Consider the following 20,424-nt stretch of genomic DNA (forward strand, 5'->3'; position numbering starts at 1 on the left):
TACACACACCCCATACACACCCCACTCGAGGCCACTAAGCAACTTCCAACAAGCCATGCAGCATTCCTTCAGCTCAACTGCTGCAAAAGAATGACAAATACCAACCCTCCACTTTGCTCAAAGCCAAAAGGACTTGGCAGGCAGGTGGGGTTTCCAGTATCCACATTAGGAGCTCACTGAAACTCAGCCTGCCCTATGATACACACCCCTGAGTTCAGGGAGCAAAGGGAAAAAAGGCAGTAGCAGAAAAAAAGATTCTCAGGCTCTGAATGGCAGCATTATGTAGGGTAAGGCAAAAAGCTCTCACACTTGAGCTAGGTGTGTCAGAAACCAGAGGTGAGAGCCAAAAAGAACAAAGCCAAGAGTGGTAATAACAAACGGTCCAAGAAATACTGATGACAAAATATTTCACTTAAATTACAGGTCTAGCACCAAACAATATAATCCATCTACTAAAGATACATGAGAAAATAAAGAGTTCTACCGACATGGCTCTAACAACCTATTTTTAAAAAGAAAAAGAACTTCCTAGGCAATACCAGAGTATTTTAGGGGTAAAAGAGCATAATGTCTGCAACCTACTCTGAAATGGTTCAGGAAAAAAAAGAAATTTGTGTGTATGCATGTATACTTATGTATACATGGAGAGAGAAGGAGAGAGAAAATAGTAAAGCAAATATAGCAAAATGTTAACAATAAATAAATCTGGCTCAAGGGTATATGAAAATTCTTTGTTCCATTTCTTGCAACTTGTTTGTAAGTTTTAAATTATTTTTTAAGTTGAAAAGGAATTGATATCTGCAAATAATAAAAGAATTTAAAATTATGTAAGAATTAGCTTGTACTGTATGAAGTATTAGTAACTCAATGCAAAATCATGACTAAAATCATTAAGCTGGTAGATAATAACCATGCCAGATGATACTGGCAATCCCAAACGAAAATAAAAGAAAGAAAGAGAAAAATACAAAAATGTACAGATATGAGGACAAATTAAAAGGAAATAAAGCTTGAATCCTATTTCTATGACAAGGAGAGGTCGAAACACAGTGTAAGTTCAAGCTGTTGTCAGGAGTAAGTGATGTAGAGTAATTGTGATATTATTAAGAGGACTAGGACTAGACCTGGAGTTGGAAAAACATGGGTTCAAATTCTACATTTTTACTACTTTATGTAATCCCAAATAACTTAGGTGTCCTGAACTTTGTTTTCTGGGTCTATGGAACGGTGGCACAATACGTATTTCACACAGTGACTGAGATTTAACGTGATAGGTATGTGAAAGCAAGTTTTCAAAACAAAGAATTAATAATGAGTTCACTGAATGAGTGAATTGCTGAGCCTAAAAACTGAAAAGTAAATTTCTGTTTGGGGACCTCAGGATACTAGAAAGTTGTAAGCCAGCAGGAATAAGTCTTCTAATTATATAAAAAGAACAATAGGCCTCACATAGAACAAGGTACATGTCAGTATGATTTAGCTATGTGCTTGAAGAAACATTTGAATTTTACAATTATTTAAAAAAATACAAAGTTTAAAAAAATAAAATAAAAAGTTTAACATAAAAAGGTAAACAACTGAGTCTATTACAAGGAATAGGGTAACATTTTAGAAGGTCTACAAACACTGACCATGTTCAACTGATCAATGATTCAAATGGAAAAGCCATGAAGAGTATCTCAGTTTCTAAGGAAGGAACAGTAGCCCCATCACTAGTGATTAAAGTCAAAAGTAACCCAAACAATAGGAAGTCAAACTGTACAACACTGAGATATCCCAACAGTTTCCAGAAAATTTGCCCACATTTCTGGTTCTGTTATTCTATATAGCAGTTTACTTATAATTTACTGAAGAATCTATACTCGCACTGATAAATCAGCAGGCAATTACCTCAATTCCTTGGTACACTCCACATGTCAATAATTACAAACTATATCCATAGTATCTTCTCACTTATTATGAGGATATCAATGTCTGGCATATAGTAACTGCTATATAAATTATTGTTATTGTTATTATTACCATTCAAACATTCCCTTCTCATGAGCTCTTTTCCCTTTAAAGATAACCACATAGATATCCTATATTCTTTAAAAACCCAGTAACAGCAAAGACCACCTTGAACTTATTAAATCCTTATGCCTACTGTCCTAAATTTTTTTCAACCTTTCACTGCTAAAAGTCTCTGTAAAATAATTTACAACTGCTGCTTCTCCTTGCTCATAAATAATGTCTTCAGAACATGGTACTGTTCCTTTATTCCACCATCACAATTTTACTTCATGGAACATTTGCCTTCTAAAGAAATCTAATTTCAAAACCCACTGGCTTTTTCCATATGCCTCATTCTTCTTAACTTTTCTGCAGCACCTAACACTGGTTGCCTGATGTAACACAATCGTGAATTCATAAGAAAATAAAAGAATGACAAAAATAAGAGAATGACAAACACTGGTTCTCCTACTGCTCTGACAGTCCATTTTCTCTCTCTTTTGTTGCTTTCTTAAAAGTAAGCATTCCGGGACTTTCCTGGTGGTGCAGTGGTTAAGAATCTGCCTGCCAATGCAGGGGACACGGGTTCAAGCCCTGGTCTGGGAACAGCCTACATGCCGCGGAGCAACTAAGCCCATGAGCCACAACTACTGAGCCAACGTGCTACAACTACTGAAGCCTGCGTGCCTAGAGCCCTTGCTCTGTGACGAGAGAAGCCACTGCAATGAGAAGGCCATGCACTGCAACGCCACAACTAGAGAAAGCCTGCGTGCACCAACAAAACCCAACACAGCCAAAAAAAAAAAAAACCTAAACATTCCCTAAAGTTAAAATTAGACCTTCTTGCTCTTGCCTAGAGTACTTCCCATGAGTGTTCTCATCCCCTTTTCCATCAGAACTTCAACCATAACTTCTGGTTTGATAAATCACAAATCTTATGAACTCTGAAACCAAATTACCAACTATGTGCACACTGTCCCACTTTCAAAACAAGTTTAACATGTCCAAATCTGAAGTCACCGCCTTCCCCCCCAAAATAGTCCCTCCTCTTTATCCCCCATTTTTAAATATTTATTTATTTATTTATTTATTTATTTTACTAATGGCATTGAGGCAGGAGATAGATGGGCCCCAGGCTGGGCAGCTGGAGTTGTCCCCTGTGGACAGACACTCCAAAATAGCAGGCACGAGAGAAGAGCTGAGCACTGCCCAGATAAAGATAGAGACAACATATTTCTCTTTCTTGAGGTCAAGAAGACCTTCCTGACTATACATGCACAGAAAGGCTCTTTGGAGGTCAAAAGGGAGGGGGCATCACTTCATAGCAAGAGATGTCAACCTACCTATAGGTCGCTTCACTAGAATCCATCTTGGCTAAGAGATGTGTGCGCACACATGGGAGGACCCTGATATATACCAAATACGGACTCAAAACCAGGCAAAGCGGGCTTCCCTGGTGGCGCAGTGGTTGAGAGTCCGCCTGCCGATGCAGGGGACACGGGTTCGTGCCCCAGTCCAGGAAGATCCCACATGCCGCAGAGCGGCTGGGCCCGTGAGCCATGGCCGCTGAGCCTGCGCTCCGCAACGGGAGAGGCCACAACAGGGAGAGGCCACAACAGTGAGAGGCCCGCGTACCGCAAAAAAAAAAAAAAAAAAAAAAGAAAATACACAGGACTTCCCCGGTGGCACAGTGGTTGAGAATCCGCCTGCCAATGTGGGGGACACAGGTTCGTGCCCTGATCCAGGAAGATCCCACATGCCATGGAGCAACTAAGCCCGTGCGCCACGACTACCGAGCCTGTGCTCTAGAGCCTGCGAGCCACAACTACTGACCCCACAAGCCACAACTACTGAAACCCACGCACCAAGAGCCTGTGCTACACAAGAGAGCCACCCCAATGAGAAGCCCGCGCATCGCAACAAAGAGTAGCCCCCGCTCGCTGCAACTAGAGAAAGCCTGTGCACAGCAACAAAGACCTAACATAGCCAAAAATAAATAAATTTTAAAAAATACACAGATAGCAAATAAACATATAAAAAGATATTCAATATTATTAGTCTTTAGGGAAATGGAATTAAAACCACACTACATGCCTACTAAAGTAGCTAAAAATAAAAACAAAAATATTTAAAACCTGACAATAACAAAGGCTAATGAGGAAGTATCAGAGCGACTGGAAGTCTCCTAAATTGCTGATAGAAATGCAAAATGACACTGTTGGCAATTACATATAATGTTAATATACTTTTACCATCTGACCTAGTAATCCCATTCCTAGGTATTTTACCCAAAAGAAATGAAAGCTTACGCCACATAAAAACCTTTACACAAGTGTTTATAGTGGCTTTACACATAATCACCAAAAACTGGAAACAACCCAAATGTTCTTCAACTAGTAAGTGGTACATACATACATTAAACTCAACAATAAAAAGGAAAGAATACTGACATACACAAAAATATGGATGAATCTCAAATGTACTATGATGAGACTCAAAAGGCTATATACTATATGATTTCACTTTTATGACATCTTGGAAAAGTCAAAATTAAAAGTCAAAATAGACCAGTGTTTCCAGAAGTTGTGGGTGACAGTAGGGGTTGATTGCAAAGGGGCAGTACCAGGGTGATGAAACTGTTATGTATCTTGATTGTGCTGGTAGTTATACTATACTACCTTTATGTATTTAGCAAAACTCAGAACTCTATACCAAAAAGATTGTGGTATTTTAATATAAATTTTGGTAATTTTATATAGACTACCAAAGATTCTAAAAAACACCTTTTAAAGCATATTTTAAAGTGTCAATTAAAAAAACAAAAACCTTTCCCAGGTCCCTCCTGAAGAATAATGTCCAAACTTCTCAGTCTGATTCTTAATAACATAATCTGACCTTAATTTATATTTTATATTTATCTCTTTTTATCTCACTACATAAAACTTCTCCACCCAGGGCTTCCCTGGTGGCACAGTGGTTAAGAATCCACCTGCCAATGCAGGGGGCACGGGTTTGAGCCCTGGTCCGGGAAGATCCCACATGCCGTGAAGCAACTAAGCCCGTGCACCACAACTACTGAAGCCTGTGCGCCTAGAGCGTGTGCTCTGCAACGAGAAGCCACCACAACGAGAAGCCTGTGCACCACAACGAAGAGTAGCCCCCGCTCGCTGCAACTAGAGAAAACCCGCGCACAGCAACAAAGACCCAACGCAGCCAAAAATAAATAAATTTATAAAAAGAAAACAAAAAAACTTCTCCCCAAAGAGTTTTCCCATTTCTGTGATCTTATTAATAGTTTTACCTACTTGGGATGCTCAGTATCCTACTTCCCCTCTATAGGTAACCCAGCCTCTTTGTAAAAACCTTTGTAAAACACTCCTTGACTACCCCAAGCCTGAAGGGATCTCCCCCATTTCTGAATTCCTATATAAATTTTCTATAATTGTAAGGGAAATTAATGTTTCTATCAGACCATTGTTTCTAGGGTCCTTCCCCTCTCCCTGTTCCCCTCCATCCCATCTGAGAATAGAGAATGGATGGAGGTCAGAAGCCAATTGTGTTATATACAAATATCTGTTATTGTGGGGATACATTACATAGGAGTTCACTATAGTTTATTTTATTTGTCATATAATCTATCTTTCTATTTATAAATTGTGATTCTAACTAAAAAGCATGATTCTAAATATATATGTGTGTGTATATATGTATGTAGGTATGTGTACACATATACATAAACTTTCCATAATTACTTCATCTTATAAAGCAAGATATTCTAATATTAACGTGATTCAGTTAAAACTTCAGGCTTTCCTCACTGTCAATATAAACATTTTAAGGGACATCATACAGCTTTGGGCAGATGAGATCCTAGTGAGGTAGTTCTGTATAAATGCATCTGAGTCATATCCTTAGATACTTAGTTTAAAAAAACAAACAAAAAACCCAAAGCTAAACAAACTTGGTGAGCATTGCATTATTTGTTTAGTGGAAATCTGTTCCAAAGAAGTTGTCCATATGCAGTTTGTTTGTTGTTGTTGTTGTTCTTTATTTATTTTTGGCTGCTTAGGGTCTTCGTTGCTGAGCAAGGGCTTTCTCTAGTTGCAGATAGCGGGGGCTACTCTTCATTGCGGTGTGCGGGCTTCTCATTGTGGTGGCTTCTCTTGTTGCGGAGCACAGGCTGTAGGCACGCGGGCTTCAGTAGCCGTGGCACGTGGGCTCAGTAGTTGTGGCTCGCGGGCTCTAGAGCGCATGCTCAGTAGTTGTGCCACACGGCCTTAGTTGCTCCACAGCATGTGGAATCTTCCGGGACCAGGGATCGAACCCGTATCCCCTGAATTGGTAGGTGGATTCTTAACCACTGCGCCACCAGGGAAGCCCCATATACAGTTTTCAATACAGAATCTTGCTTAGTTTTCAGGTCAGCCAATTAGATGATGATTAAAAACAACCACCACCTGATATTGGTAACTAAGTGCTAGATGCAAATTTATTCAAATTTAAATTAAAACGTCTCCATAGTCCATTATCTAATACTCCTATCTGATTGATTTTGCCTTTGTAACAGTAGCAACCAAAGGGCACGCAGCATCCTGCAGAGAATAGTCCTAGACTACAACAAACTAACAGATAGTAGGCTATTTGTCAGCTAGTTATTCCCAAACTCTTTGCAGAAAATGTATCATTATCTTTATCCACATTTATTAGTTTCCAGCCAACTCCAAACACAATGGAATATTCAATCAAAGATGGAAGGAGGAGAAAGAGCATACAAGAATCTTATTGCCGTGTTGCTCTCAACTCTGAAGAAGATACAGCAACCTATATTTTACTACTGCTGAATAGACTCTGAATAAGCTTGTTCATAAATTCCTTTTTTCCCAACTTTATTGAGGTATAATTGATAAAACTGTAATGTATTTAAAGTGTACAATGTGATGATTTTATATATGAATACATTGTGTGAAGGGATTCCCATATCAAGTTGATTAACACATACTAGAAAGGCAACAGAAAAGACCAATGAAACTAAAAGCTGGGTTTTTGAAAATATAAATAAAATTGACAAATCTTTAACTAGACTAAGAAAAAAGAGAGAGAAGGTTCATATAAATAATATCAGAAATTAAAAAGGAGAAATTACAACTGATAACAGAGAAATACTAAGGATCATAAGAAACTACAGTGGACAATTATACACAAACAAACTGAATAATCTAGAAGAAATAAATTAAAATATAGAAATATACAACCTACCAAGTCTGAATCATGAAGAAATAAAAAATGTGAACATAAATACTTATATTTATTTAATCTTTAATCTACTTTATACTTATTTAATCATCATTACGACCTAGCTCCTGGGCTTTACTAAGTCAAAACAGCCTGCATTACCTTGTTGTCTCTAACATCAGGTAAACTTCTAGGAAGCTTAGAAGCCAAAATTGGGAAAGAAGCATGTCATCTTATCACCTATTACCTATTTCTTTATGTAGTAGAGTTACTAAATTGTATGTCCCACATTGTTCCCAATCTGGACACACTAACTTCCTGTGAGCAGGCTAAAAAACTTTTCCCATGTGTGAAATGACAGAAAACAGTGGGTCCCAACCTTTTTGCAGACCCCCACATCCAGAGGCAAGCTTAAGAAAAAACCATGAATTGTGACAGGAAATGATATTAGTAAAAGCAATTCCTTGGGAAGGGAGAGGCACCATATGTGCAGACAACACCGAAAGGCAAGGGCAAGGTGGGGTAGAATTAAGAAAAAAAAAAAAGAAGAAGAAACCATGAAGATTAAGCTTCGGGGCCCCTCTCTTGCACAGGCCCTCAGGCCCAATATCTACTTTTCTTTTTTTAAAAAAATGTTTCCCTTAAAGTGGGCCCTCTGAATTATATAAGCTCCAGGTCCCACAGACTCTGAATCATATTACAGAAACTGAGCTTTTATAGTATACGTTACTTGAGAAAATATATGATTCAAAAATCTACTTTAGGGCTTCCCTGGTGGCGCAGTGGTTGAGAATCCGCCTGCTGATGCAGGGGACGCGGGTTCGTGCCCCGGTCTGGGAAGATCCCACATGCCGCGGAGCGGCTGGGCCCGTGAGCCATGGCCGCTGAGCCTGCGCGTCCGGAGCCTGTTGCTCCGCAATGGGAGAGGCCACAACAGTGAGAGGCCCCCGTACCACAAAAAAAAAAAAAAAAAAAAAAATCTACTTTAAATTCGGTAATACTAATAAATTTGTATTTTACTAATCAAAGCCATCTAATACACTATGCGTTACATAAATTTTGTTAGCACTAAATAGATCTAAATTGTACTCTTTGAATTTTTCATTCTTGGGCTGACTGTAATAATTCTACTAGGGATCCACACACAGTTGACAGAGTAGAAATGGCAGGGCTAAATTTAAAAGATCATGGCTCAAGACTGCCAGTATCAGAGGTACAGCTCTAGAAAATGAAGACCTCTAGAAAAAAACATTTCTCTATATTAATGAAATATAGAGAATGATTACTTCACAACGAGTATACACAATGCATCATAATGTGCTGCCATTTTTCTCAGGCCAAAGTATTAAACCAGGCTATAGACGTAGCCGCCCTAATTATCTACTACTATATTCCTCACCAACAAAGTCAGCTTCTCTTAGCCTCTGTGTCTGAAAAAACCCTAAGTAGTCATTCAAATGTTTGCAAAATGAAAATGGCTTAACCGTAAAGAGAGATGAGGCCTGGAAGGACACTGGGCCACAGGAAGAGCCTGTCACCCTAAGAGACAGTGGGGTAAAGGAGGTTCAGAGATCTATAGCTTATTAGCATTAGCACTGGAGACTTCTTTATGAATGGGATATGAGTGTAACTGAGACCAATACTGACTAGAAAGGATTTATTCCTGCAGAACCTGAAGGTCCTTTGATGAAACCAGGAGTAAGGTGCAGGTATCTTAGAAAGGGATAGCTCCCTTAAGGGAATTCATTTCATAATCATTAAATGAAGTTCAATGAGGTCTCTAAGTAATACTACTAATTCTATATGTAGAGAATTCCATGACATTCATGCAAATGATAGTATCAAAGTATCTCCACCAAGACATTTATTAACCACAAAGGGAAAGATAGTAACTTTACTGTAGAGAAATGAGGCAGAAACCCCCTTAACCAAGTGATCAAGTCGAACATCACGAGCAATAATACATATTGACATCGTGAATCCCATGGTAATAATGCACTGAGAACACATTTCTTGACATTCTTGCCTAAACCATATAATCTCAGTTCAATCATGAGGAAAAAAAAAATCAGACAAATCCAAATTGAGGAATATTTGACAAAATAACTGACTAATACCCTCCAAAAATGTCAAAGTTATAAAAGACAAAGAAAGACTGAGAAACTTTTACAGAACCTCGGAGACTAAGGAGGAGAAAAGCCTAAAATGCAATGTGAGATCCTAGATAGGATCCTCAATAAAGAACAACGGTGAAGAAACTTGAAGTTTGACAGTCTTTACGTAACAGTATTGAACCAATGCTAATTTCCTGGTTCTGATCATTATACTATGCTTATATAAGATGATAAGATTAGAGGAAGCTGGGTTAGGGCTATATAAAAGCTGTACTATTTTTGCAACCTTTCTGTAAGTCCAAAATTGGTTCAAATAAAAAATTTTTAAATGTGCAAATAATTCATTGAGGGAGATGAAAGCTTGGGCCCAATGCGGAATAGAGGCAATTGGAGGATTAACATCTATACTTATACAGGTAAGTGGACTAATAGTTTGTGACCATGGGAAATTTAGAGTCCAATGAAGCCTTGTGTGAAATGTCTGGGGTTATCATGTTTAACATCAAAGTTTAGCAGTTAATGGGTTATTAGTTCAGAAACCTGTTTCTCAGAGCTTGATTTACCTAGAATGAACTATTAGAAAAGTTTTTAAATCTACAAGATCAAGTATAAGTAAATGTAAAATAGCAGGGGTCTTGTTAGGATGATGAATTATTTTTTTTCCTCTTTATTTTCTAAATTATCTATAATTCATAGATGAATTATCTTTAATTTATAGTTTCCTTACTTAAAGTAAAACTAAAATTGGAATTTAAACTCATTTTCCCTAAAAACAGAATGAAAGGACTCTGGACCAGAGGTAACCAACCACTGAGAAAGCTGTTTAATAATTGGTAACTACTTCCTATTTAGAAACAGGGGGCCAGATGTGGATTTCTATTTCCTTTCATTCTATTTTCATTGCTGCTGCTGCTAAGGTCCAGATCCTCTCCCCTCTGGACTACTGGACCACATTCTGACTCTTTGACAGGTCTCCATTCCTATATATGTGACTACCAGAGGACTCCTAAAATACCATGACACTCACCTTTTCAATGGCTTCCAGAGATGGGTATTCTTTTGGCTAGAGAAAAATGGTATTTTTATAATTCACAAGGGGAGAAATTAATGGATGGAGTTTTCACAAGTTTCTCTCCCATAATTTTTTCTTGTCCACTTATTCCACTGCTAACAAGGCAAAAACATGAACAAAGAGTAAACTTAAAAAAAAAACAAAACAGGGACAGTTTTTTGGGGGCAGGAACCCGCTGTGTCCCCCTTTGCCTGGCAAAGCAATAAAACTGTTCTTTTCTACAAAACAAAAACAAAAAAAAACCCAAATCAGTCAACAGGACCTATTTTGACAGGTTTTTTTCTTATTGACTCATGTTCATGATTGTGCTTTCTTTTTTTTTTAATTTATTTATTTATTTTTGGCTGTGCTGGATCTTTGTTGCTGCGCGTGGGCTTTCTCTAGTTGTGGTGAGCAGGGGCTACTCTTCATTGCGGTGCTCAGGCCTCTCATTGCAGTGGCTTCTCTGGTTGCAGAGCACGGGCTCTAGGCGCACGGGCTTAGTAGTTGTGGCATGTGGGCTCAGTAGTTGTAACGCACGGGCTTAATTTCTCCACAGGATGTGCGATCTCTCGGACCAGGGCTCAAACCCATGTCTCCTGCATTGGCAGGCGGATTCTTAACCATTGAGCCACCAGGGAAGTCCATGATTGTGCTTTTTTTATTGCATATTTTTACATTCACATAGTCCGCTAGTAAAATTAACTACTAATTTATAAGATTGAATTAAATATGTCTGGCACCTACACAAAGTTTGAGAATCATTAGACCTTACCACCATTTTCCAGCTACATCTACTCACTCATTTATTCATCAGACATTTCACTGAGCACCTATTAAGTGCCCCTCACTCATCCTCCACTCCAAGATAAGCATTCCCATCCTCCCCCACATTACAGTTATTTGTGTACATGGAGTACCTCACATATTCCTTAAGGGTATCTTTTTATTCCACACAGAAGTTGAATATAATAGGCACTGAATCACTGAAAGTTTAATTTAAAGAGAAAACTTCTCGTTTGAAGGGATAAGTACCTAGAACAGCCAATTCCAACATTCTGATAAACTCTGACTCTCCTTAAATAAGAGTCCTCCAAATTTCCATATCTAGCTTGAGATATCACAGATGGTTTTTTCTAATGAAGACTGTATCAACTCAATCAATATTTGCTCTGATTCAAGCTTAAAAATAAAAAGAGATAGCATCTACAACCAAAAAAAAGGCCACGTTATTTGTTGATTTATGGGCTGGTTATCACAAACTCCCCAGTGAATACAGGTACTCAACTCAAACAATTTCCTGAGGGTTGGACTTTGGCAGCTTCAAACTATTACATCATGTACAACAAGAAAAACTGTATGCTGATAAAGGACAGAAAGCCTTATATTTTTTCTTTTTGTAAGAGCTTAGAAAGCTGTCATTTACAGTAAATTTGTCCAAAAGCAGCTGGAAAAAAAAAAGAAAAAAAAACAAGACATGTTTCACTTTACTATTAAGTGACAAATGTAACGACTAAGAAATGACATTTGGGGACTTCCCTGGTAGTCCAGTGAGTAACACTCCGTGCTCCCAATGCAGGGGGGTCCAGTTCAGTCCCTGGTGGGGGAACTAGATCCTGCATGCATGCCACAACTAAGAAGTCCGCATGCCACAACTAAGAGCCCACATGCCGCAATCAAGAGTCCACATGCCATAATTAAGAAGTCCACATGCTGCAACTAAGACCCAGCACAGCGAAAAATAAATTAATACATTAATTTAAAAAATAAATAAAAAGAAATGACATTTGCAGGCCACTTAGCCCCTCCTTATAAAGATCCAGAGCTATATAGCTAATCTACTGACTTCCAAGGGAGGCAGCATGATAGTAGAAAGAACATAGTGGTTTAAAGTGCAGCCTTTGCAGGGCCAACCACATTATATAACCTCAGGAAACACCATGATCATAGTGGAGATCCAGGAGGCACCATTCCCAGGGAACACAATGTGATTTATAAAACTTAGGGACCGGGCTTCCCTGGTGGTACAGTGGTTAAAAATCCGCCTGCCAATGCAGGGGAAATGGGTTCGAGTCCTGGTCCGGGAAGATCCCACAGGCCGTGGAACAACTAAGGCCATGTGCCACAACTACTGAGCCTGTGCTCTAGAGCCCACGAGCCACAACCACTGAGCCTGTGAGCCACAACTACTGAAGTCCACGGGCCTAGAGGCCACACTCTGCAACAAGAGAAGCCACCACAATGAGAAGCCCGCGCACCACAACGAAGAGTAGCCCCCGCACACCACAACTAGAGAAAGCCCACACCCAGCAACAAAGACACAACATAGCCAAATATAAATAAATAAAATAAATAAAATTTTAAAATAAATAAATAAATAAAAATAAAACTTAGGGACCTAGAGTTCGCATGGTAGAACAGGTTTGGACTCTACCACCTAACAACTTATTGAATCAATTATTGAAGTCTCAGGTACCTCATCAGTAAAATGGAATTTAAAAATATATATATGTCTCTCATACGACTCTTACGAGGGTTAAATGAAATAGTGTGTGTGTATACATACATATATGTGTATATATATTTTATATATACATATAAAATTAGCCCAGTATCTAGCAAATGAGGCATAAATGTTTTGATGATAATTATGAAGAAGCAGGATAAAATGAATCTAAATTCCAATCCTGCTACATCACTTTCAGGTCATTTACTACATATAATAAATGTGATTTATTGAGAGTATTGCAACAAAATTATAACACTTAGGGCCAGGTACAAAATAGGAGCTCCATAAATAGTAGCTATGATTATGATAACTGCATCCCCTATACCCATCCTCTCTCTTTCCTTCTCCCTTTCTCTCTTACACACCGCCCCCCACACACACACATACTTACTGTAAAAATTCTATGAGATTAAACTATAATTGATAGCACAAACCAAAAGCCGCATCAAAATGAGGGAAAATGTATTCTAAAAATAATGCATTTTCAATACAATTCACCTCGACTACTGTGGTAACTTCCAAACTCTTCTCCCCCTTCTAATCCTACCTATAAAATGGTGCCAAAAGCAATCTCTGATCAATTACTATTTAGCTCAAAAAACTTCAGTGACAAAATACTTACACTTAAAACACAAAAAAATGAGTTGTTCTATGTATACACCCAGCATTTTGCTCAATAAGAAATATGTATATTTATTGAAGAAAACCTGCATATAAGTGGACCCATGCAATTCCAGTCCCTGTTGTTCAAGGGTCATCTGTATTACCCTTCCCCCAGCCCCATCTTCCCAGTACTTCCTAATACTAATAATCCACTCCACTCAGCAAACCTGTCTGAAGAAGCCATCCAGCTGGCAATTTATAGTAATAAAGACTAATGATAGTCACACCCTATTAGGAAGGAGTAGTCATTTATATTTAATTCATTTCCCAAAAGATTTTCTAAATACTGTCCCCTACCAATTGGGATTTAATCTCTCCCTCCCAGGAACATTTTGTTAATCAGTTCTTAACCAACACCCGAGTACTTTATTAGAATAAAAAGCAGAAAGTGACATTGCCTTACACTCAGCAGATATTCAACACTTGTTAAATAAAAGAATAAATGAAGAACTAAGTTTTTTGAAATACATTTTTAAATTTAGAGATAACTCAATTATAAGTATAACCAGTCATCTCTTTATTTCTTCCCTGAATCTACTGCCTAAATCATATCATACCTAAATCATACCTTCTGTTTCCCAAAGGTCTATGGAAGAAACATACTCTACCTAATAGCCAGTAGAACAAACACAATATTCTTCCTCAAACATACTGCTAGTAGGGCTTCCCTGGTGGTGCAGTGGTTGAGAATCTGCCTGCCAATGCAGGAGACACGGGTTCGAGCCCTGGTCTGGGAAGATCCCACAGGCCGCGGAGCAACTGGGCCCGTGAGCCACAACTACTGAGCCAGCGCGTCTGGAGCCTGTGCTCCGCCACAAGAGAGGCCATGACAGTGAGAGGCCCGCTCACCGCGATGAAGAGTGGTCTCCGCTCGCCACAACTAGAGAAAGCCCTCGCACAGAAACGAAGACCCAACACAGCCAAAAATTAAATAAATAAATAAATTTAAAACAAACAAACATACCGCTAGTAGCGCCAAACTAGTAACTGTGGTAGATAAAGGGAAAAAAGTCAATAGTGAATACATTAGGCCCCAGGATAGCAAAATGATAACTATGAGTTCCATAAAGTTGCCTTATATTATCCTCTAGTTCAGTAACTTAGAACTAGAGAGTTTTTTCCTAATTTTTTAAACCCTAAGATTTTTTTTCAACTTAAATGTTCAATTGCAACCATGCAGTATTTATTAATCATTATAAACATACCACTTAAAAAAAAAGGAGCTTACAATTTAAAAAATTAAAAAAAAAATAAACATACCACTGCCCAAATTATTTCAGCACAAACAATAATGAAAGCATGATGGCTCTATCAAAAGCCACTGACTGCACTGGCTTGACTCGTTTCTGCTAGGAGAACACTGGCACTGAATGGCACAAGCAACTCCAGTGTGAGAGACCAAGCACATGACTGGGAAGGTGACAGAGGATACAAAGGAAAGAAAGGCATGTATCAAGAACCCCTCCTCTCTGGGGGCAGGAGTGGAGGGATGGGCAGGGATTCACTGAAATCTACTCTAAAAGCCTTCCAATACTCAAACAAAAACATGCTGCCAGACTCCTGGTTTTGAGCCGGTTCGAATCCCACCTCTACTTCTGACAACTGAGAGACCTTAAGCAAAGTACTTACCCCCCAGCTCTTTCAGCTGTAAAATTATAATAACAGGAGCCACCACTTAGTGAACACCAACTCTATGCTAGGCACCAGACACATGGTATGTCCTTTAATTCTCACAATTAATCTACCAAGTAGGGATTATTTCCCTCATTTTCCAAAAAAGAAAAACCCATGTTGTACCTATGCATGACTGTTTCCCAAAGGGATAATACTACCTATCTGACAAGGTCATATTGGGAATTAGAAGTAAATGCAAAGCACTTAGCATAGAAACTAGCACTTGCCACATGGTAGTAGAGCTCAGGAATTCATTATTATACAAGTGCACCTATCACTTGAATAAGTGATTCAATTGAACCGCAATGAAATACCACAAACAAGTTTTCCCTCACATCATCTACCATAAAAATGACTTTTAATTAGCAGTACTTCTGAAGAACCCAAGGCTTATAACTTTATAACTGCTTGAAATACCAGAATATCATCCATTCAATGTCAACACATACATACACACACACACACACACACACACACTGTTTCTTAGTTGAAGATCAAAACGTATAATCCAAGGAAATAGAAAGCCCATTATGAAAGTGATATTTGACTTAAGCTGAACACCAAATATTAAATATTTTACTTTCAAAAGGATTATAGACCTTACATCTCAAGAGAGAAGGTGCTAATGAACAAATCTAACTTCCCAAAAGTAATTCCCAGAACCATCTGTTATCCTCAAGTACTCAGCAAACCATTTCCCAGAATTGACAATATATTGCCAAAATTTTAGTGAATTTTGCCAACATTTGCTGAGAAGAAAAAAGAATCATTCCAATTCTGGAAATAAATGCTACTTTCCAGCTTAGCCACAAAATAAGACCTCTTCTTCATTATTTCTTTTATCAGTATGTTAATACTGAAAATAAGTATAAAGAAATCACAAATAACCTTCTATCTGAAGGAAATTTAAAATACTAAACCCACAACCCTTGCCTTTAATTCTATGAGCTCAAGAAAATCTATGAGAATGGGTTTTTAAACCAATAATAAAAATCAAAGTTCCAAAGCCTTAATAATTGAATAAGAGGAGGGAAGCACAGAAACAACAGTCAGCATTAAAGAAGCCTTCTGAAAGTTAAGAAGTTAACCTCACTTTCAAGGTTTAAACTTTGCTCGTTAAAAGCAACACTTCACAAAGACTGACCAGTTCCCTACATCCCTCCACCCACCCAGTTTTACCATAAGCACGTACTTACCAGAGAGCACGCTCAAACCTCCAGCAAAAGGCCACCAGAAATCACAAGGGCATTTGTGGGACCAGTGATACAGGAATGGGGAGGGGCAAGGGAAGAGCTAGAGTTCTGGGGAGGGAAGGGTACGTTGGGAGGAGACAACTGAAGCTAGCAACAATGGGAAACTGTGAATTTAAACCACAAAGGCTTCCCGTAGAACAGAGTAACAGGGAAAGGGCAATTCTTTTTACCACCTACCAGGAACTCAGCACTGACAATTCATGATAAAGCTAAAAACATGGAGCTTCCAACGAAACACAAAGTAAACTTAAGAAACTAACCAAAAGTAACTTGAAAGGACACACCACAAACTTCATAAAGGCTTAAGAAAAACATTTAGGAGTCTGTTTCCTCCCGGAGCATTCCTGATGACAGAGGTCAGCAGTATAACAATAAGGTTTGCGGACTGGCAGCTGCTTTCAAATGGAGGGCCAGCACTAAAAAAGTCCTTTGCACTAAGTCAAAAGGAGCACTTGAAGATGCTTTCGTAGTGCTTTTGAGAAAACCAAAACAATGTCGTGTTTGAATCCTTAATTCATAATTCCAAGACTGTCTGGACTTAAATTGAATTAAATCATTTTAAGAGGCAAAACTCTTCCAACTATCTTAAACAAGACACACTCTTAAAGAAAATTAATGTGTAAACTGAGAGGTTGGATTCAGGAATCAATTTTTAAAAGCTTGGACTCTCAAAGATTCCCAACCTGAAAGGCGAGGACAGTGAAAAATCTCCCCCCTTCTCTCAGGGAAGAGGCCAAATTATATCACCAAGAACAAACAGCAGGCAGAGTCCTACCCCCAAACATGTGATCATTCCACCCAGAACTCACATTTGCAGGCAGGGCACAAAGGCCCCAGAGGACCAACGCACACCCTTCTATGTACTACTCCCTGTTATAAAACAGCTTTATTGAAAGGAGTTTTTTATAAGCATACTGATGAAAAAACTCATCAGCAGAATCCTTGCTTAATAGGAAGTTCTGTTGTATTTCTATAGGTTGAGAGAAAATGTATGGGTTGATTTTTTTAAAGATTTAATTAAGATTTATTGGCAAAATTAAACAAAAGCAGGCACTACCCAAAACTAATTAAGCTCTTACATTTTAACAATATACTAGTCTAAAGTAGTCCTTTCACAAGAAGGGAAGTGCCCAAATTAAAAAAAAAAAAAAGAAAAAAAGAAACTATTGCTTTTCTTTTGCTAACCATTAGCATTCTAATTCAGGTCTCCTAGTGCTTGGTGGAGGGGGTGGTGGAGATGTTAGTGTCATTTCAAAATGTGAAACACAGGATTTCTACGATCAGTGCTAAATACAAAAAAAGAGTGTAACAATATCAAGGTCAAGCTCTCCAATCAAGTCCTTAAGAGATGGTTATATATTCCTTGTGGAACTAATCAAATAAAACTAAGAATACTGGGGCAACCCTGGTTACAATGCAACTAGATAACATGACTTCTCATCTCAGCCAGCAAGGGAGGTGATCCACAGGGAAATCTTACCCTAATGAACTGTAATCTCTTTTGAAGCCCCTCAGAAAATACTTCATGCAAAACTCTCCTACATACTCACATTCTGCCTTGTATAAGTTATTTTTGGACATTTCTTATTTCCTTTTCAAGACTGCATAGGAGATTCTGTCTCATATAAAGAGAACCCTGTGTCAACCACTAGGCATCTCAACCCAAAATAAATTGAGTAACTACAGCTTTGTGCTAGATGAGTGCCAAATTGCTTGTAGGAGTGTTTTTGTGGGCATGATTGCTAGGTCAAGATGTTGCAAGAAGGGGGACCACTTCCAGGGCTCGAGAGTGGGCTCTTGTCTAACACTCGGAAATGAATCCGAGGAGACACACATACTGACAAAAGCAAAAGACTTTACTGGGAAGGGGCGCCCGAGCAGAGAGCAACAGGGTAAGGGAACCTAGGAGAACTCCTCTGCCCCGTGGTTCACAGTCTCAGGTTTTATGGTAAGGGGATCAGTTTCCAGGTGGCCAATCATCTTGCTTGGCCCATATTCGGTCTGACTCAGGGTCCTTCCTGGTGGCACAGGCATGTCTCAGCTAAGATGGATTTCATCGTGAAGGTTTATGGGAGGTTGCCAGGACACATTGTCTCCTCCCTCCTCCTTCTGGTCCCTCCCAAATTTTTCCAGGTTAGTTTTACAAGACATACTATGCGCTGGCCTGTCCTCCCTCCTTTCAGCTCCTCCCAAATTCTCCCGGTTAGTTTTCCACGGCAGAACCATGTTCTTCTTCAGGACCTCCTACTGTGAGACAATGCAGGCAAGCAGTTATCATCCTGCCTAGCCAAGGTGGGGAGTTTCAGTCAAGGGTTCCCAAACAAAGAGGGAGACTAACATATATGGGTTTAGATGTCATTTTTAAATGTTCAGGGATCCTGAAGTTGGATGACACTGGTTACAACAGTGAAGCTGAGCAGGAGCCTGCAGAGCCTTCCCAGGTACAAAAGCCGCTCCGTGTCTCAGTTTCTTGGTTGTAGAAAAAAGGCTTTAGTCTCCTAGGCCTTCCCTGAGTTCCAAAGAGCAGCCCCATGCAATCAATGATTAGATTAGTCACAGGACTCCTGGTTCCTCCTAAAGGGCTACTGATAACAATCTGATGCATATCTTCGAGATGTTCTGCAGAAACTAAGACCCCCGACCTCCCAGGTAGAGAATGGTGACTACATCTAACCACAAGCACTAGACCCCAGACTATCTGGAACCAGAAGATTGATGACTGAGATTCCAGGAACATTACCCTGTTACCTCACCATCAACCAATCAGGAGAATGTCCATGAGTTGATCAGGCACCCTGCAACCCTCACCCATAATGTTGCCTTTAAAAAACCCTTCCCTGGGACTTCCCTGGCGGTCCAGCGGTTAAGACTTCACCTTCCAATACAGGGGGTGCGGGTTCAATCCCTGGTGAGGGAGCTAAGATCCCACATGCCTCGTAGCCAAAAAACCAAAACATAAAATAGAAGCAATATTGTAACAAATTCAATAAAGACTTTAAAAATGGTCCACATCAAAAAAACTTTAGATAAATAAAGCTTCCCTGAAAGTCACTGGGGAGTTCAAGTCTTTTGAGCACAACTGACTGTTCTCTTTGCTTGGCACCCTGCAGTAAATGCTGTGCTTTCCTTCACCACAACCTGGTATCAGCAGATTGGCTTTCCTAGGCTCCAAGCATGTGAACTCAAGTTCGGTTCAATAACAACAGTACTTTGTAATACTGTGCTTCAACAAAACTTGTCCTATTTTTCAAGTACTTTGCAGGGAATGTTACACCATAAGAGTCCACCTTTGACTATACAGACAAAGGCCTCTGAAAAAATATAAAAAATTTTAGCAGGGAGAAACTACTTCTAAGACTTGAATAAAACAATCAAGAGAAATCCTTGTGCGGATGGGTGGGGTATGTGGGGGGGGGGGGGTGATATGGAAGAACATAGGCTGAAAACTCCCACTTGGTCACATCCACTATCCAGAGGGGTAGGGTACAGCAGAATGTTCAATTTAATAAGAGAATATTTTGCTTCTCTTAGAGCCATAAAAGAGAAACAGAATTTCTCTAAGAAAAACCAAGGTGACTCCCTCCTGGAGTAACCCCAAAAACCATTTTTGTTGGTTTTTATTTCTGAGATGCTAATGATAATGCTGATATTTGCGGAAAGGAAGGAGTTGAGTGGCTCCAGAGTAAGAGCCAGATTGGAAAATAAAAGTGTCTTGATTCTAGCACTCTAGGGAGCAGTGAGGAAATTTGGAGACTTTTAAATAAATTATGGAGGACTGAGGTGGGGAGGGGCAGGGTAAAGACTGCTTTATATCAAGTGGAAGCCCATGGAACAGTAGCATTTGACTCCTGGCTATGTGTTCACATGGGGGAAAAAAAGCTTAAACTGGAGTTTGGAAAATGAAACTAAAATATGGACTTGATCTTAGTTAACAAG

The 20,424-nt window shown here is 39.2% G+C and overlaps 1 protein-coding gene across 9 annotated transcripts in view; it reads right to left on the reverse strand.

Annotated features, from left to right (window-relative positions):
- The window catches only part of USP54 (ubiquitin specific peptidase 54), a 147,834-nt gene that overhangs the window by 74,521 nt on the left and 52,889 nt on the right, over nucleotides 1-20,424 (reverse strand). The window contains exon 1 of one of the 9 annotated variants that reach the window (XM_029244930.1): nucleotides 16,432-16,479. The exons of the other annotated variants lie outside the window; for them this stretch is intronic. The gene's annotated coding sequence lies outside the window, so the exon portion shown is untranslated. Of the gene's footprint in view, nucleotides 1-16,431; nucleotides 16,480-20,424 lie in introns of those variants that run through there. 9 annotated transcript variants of the gene reach the window in all.

Source organism: Monodon monoceros, unplaced genomic scaffold (assembly GCF_005190385.1).
Source record: "Monodon monoceros isolate NGI ecotype Baffin Bay Population unplaced genomic scaffold, NGI_Narwhal_1 Super_Scaffold_4, whole genome shotgun sequence".
Taxonomy (NCBI): Eukaryota; Metazoa; Chordata; class Mammalia; order Artiodactyla; family Monodontidae; genus Monodon; species Monodon monoceros.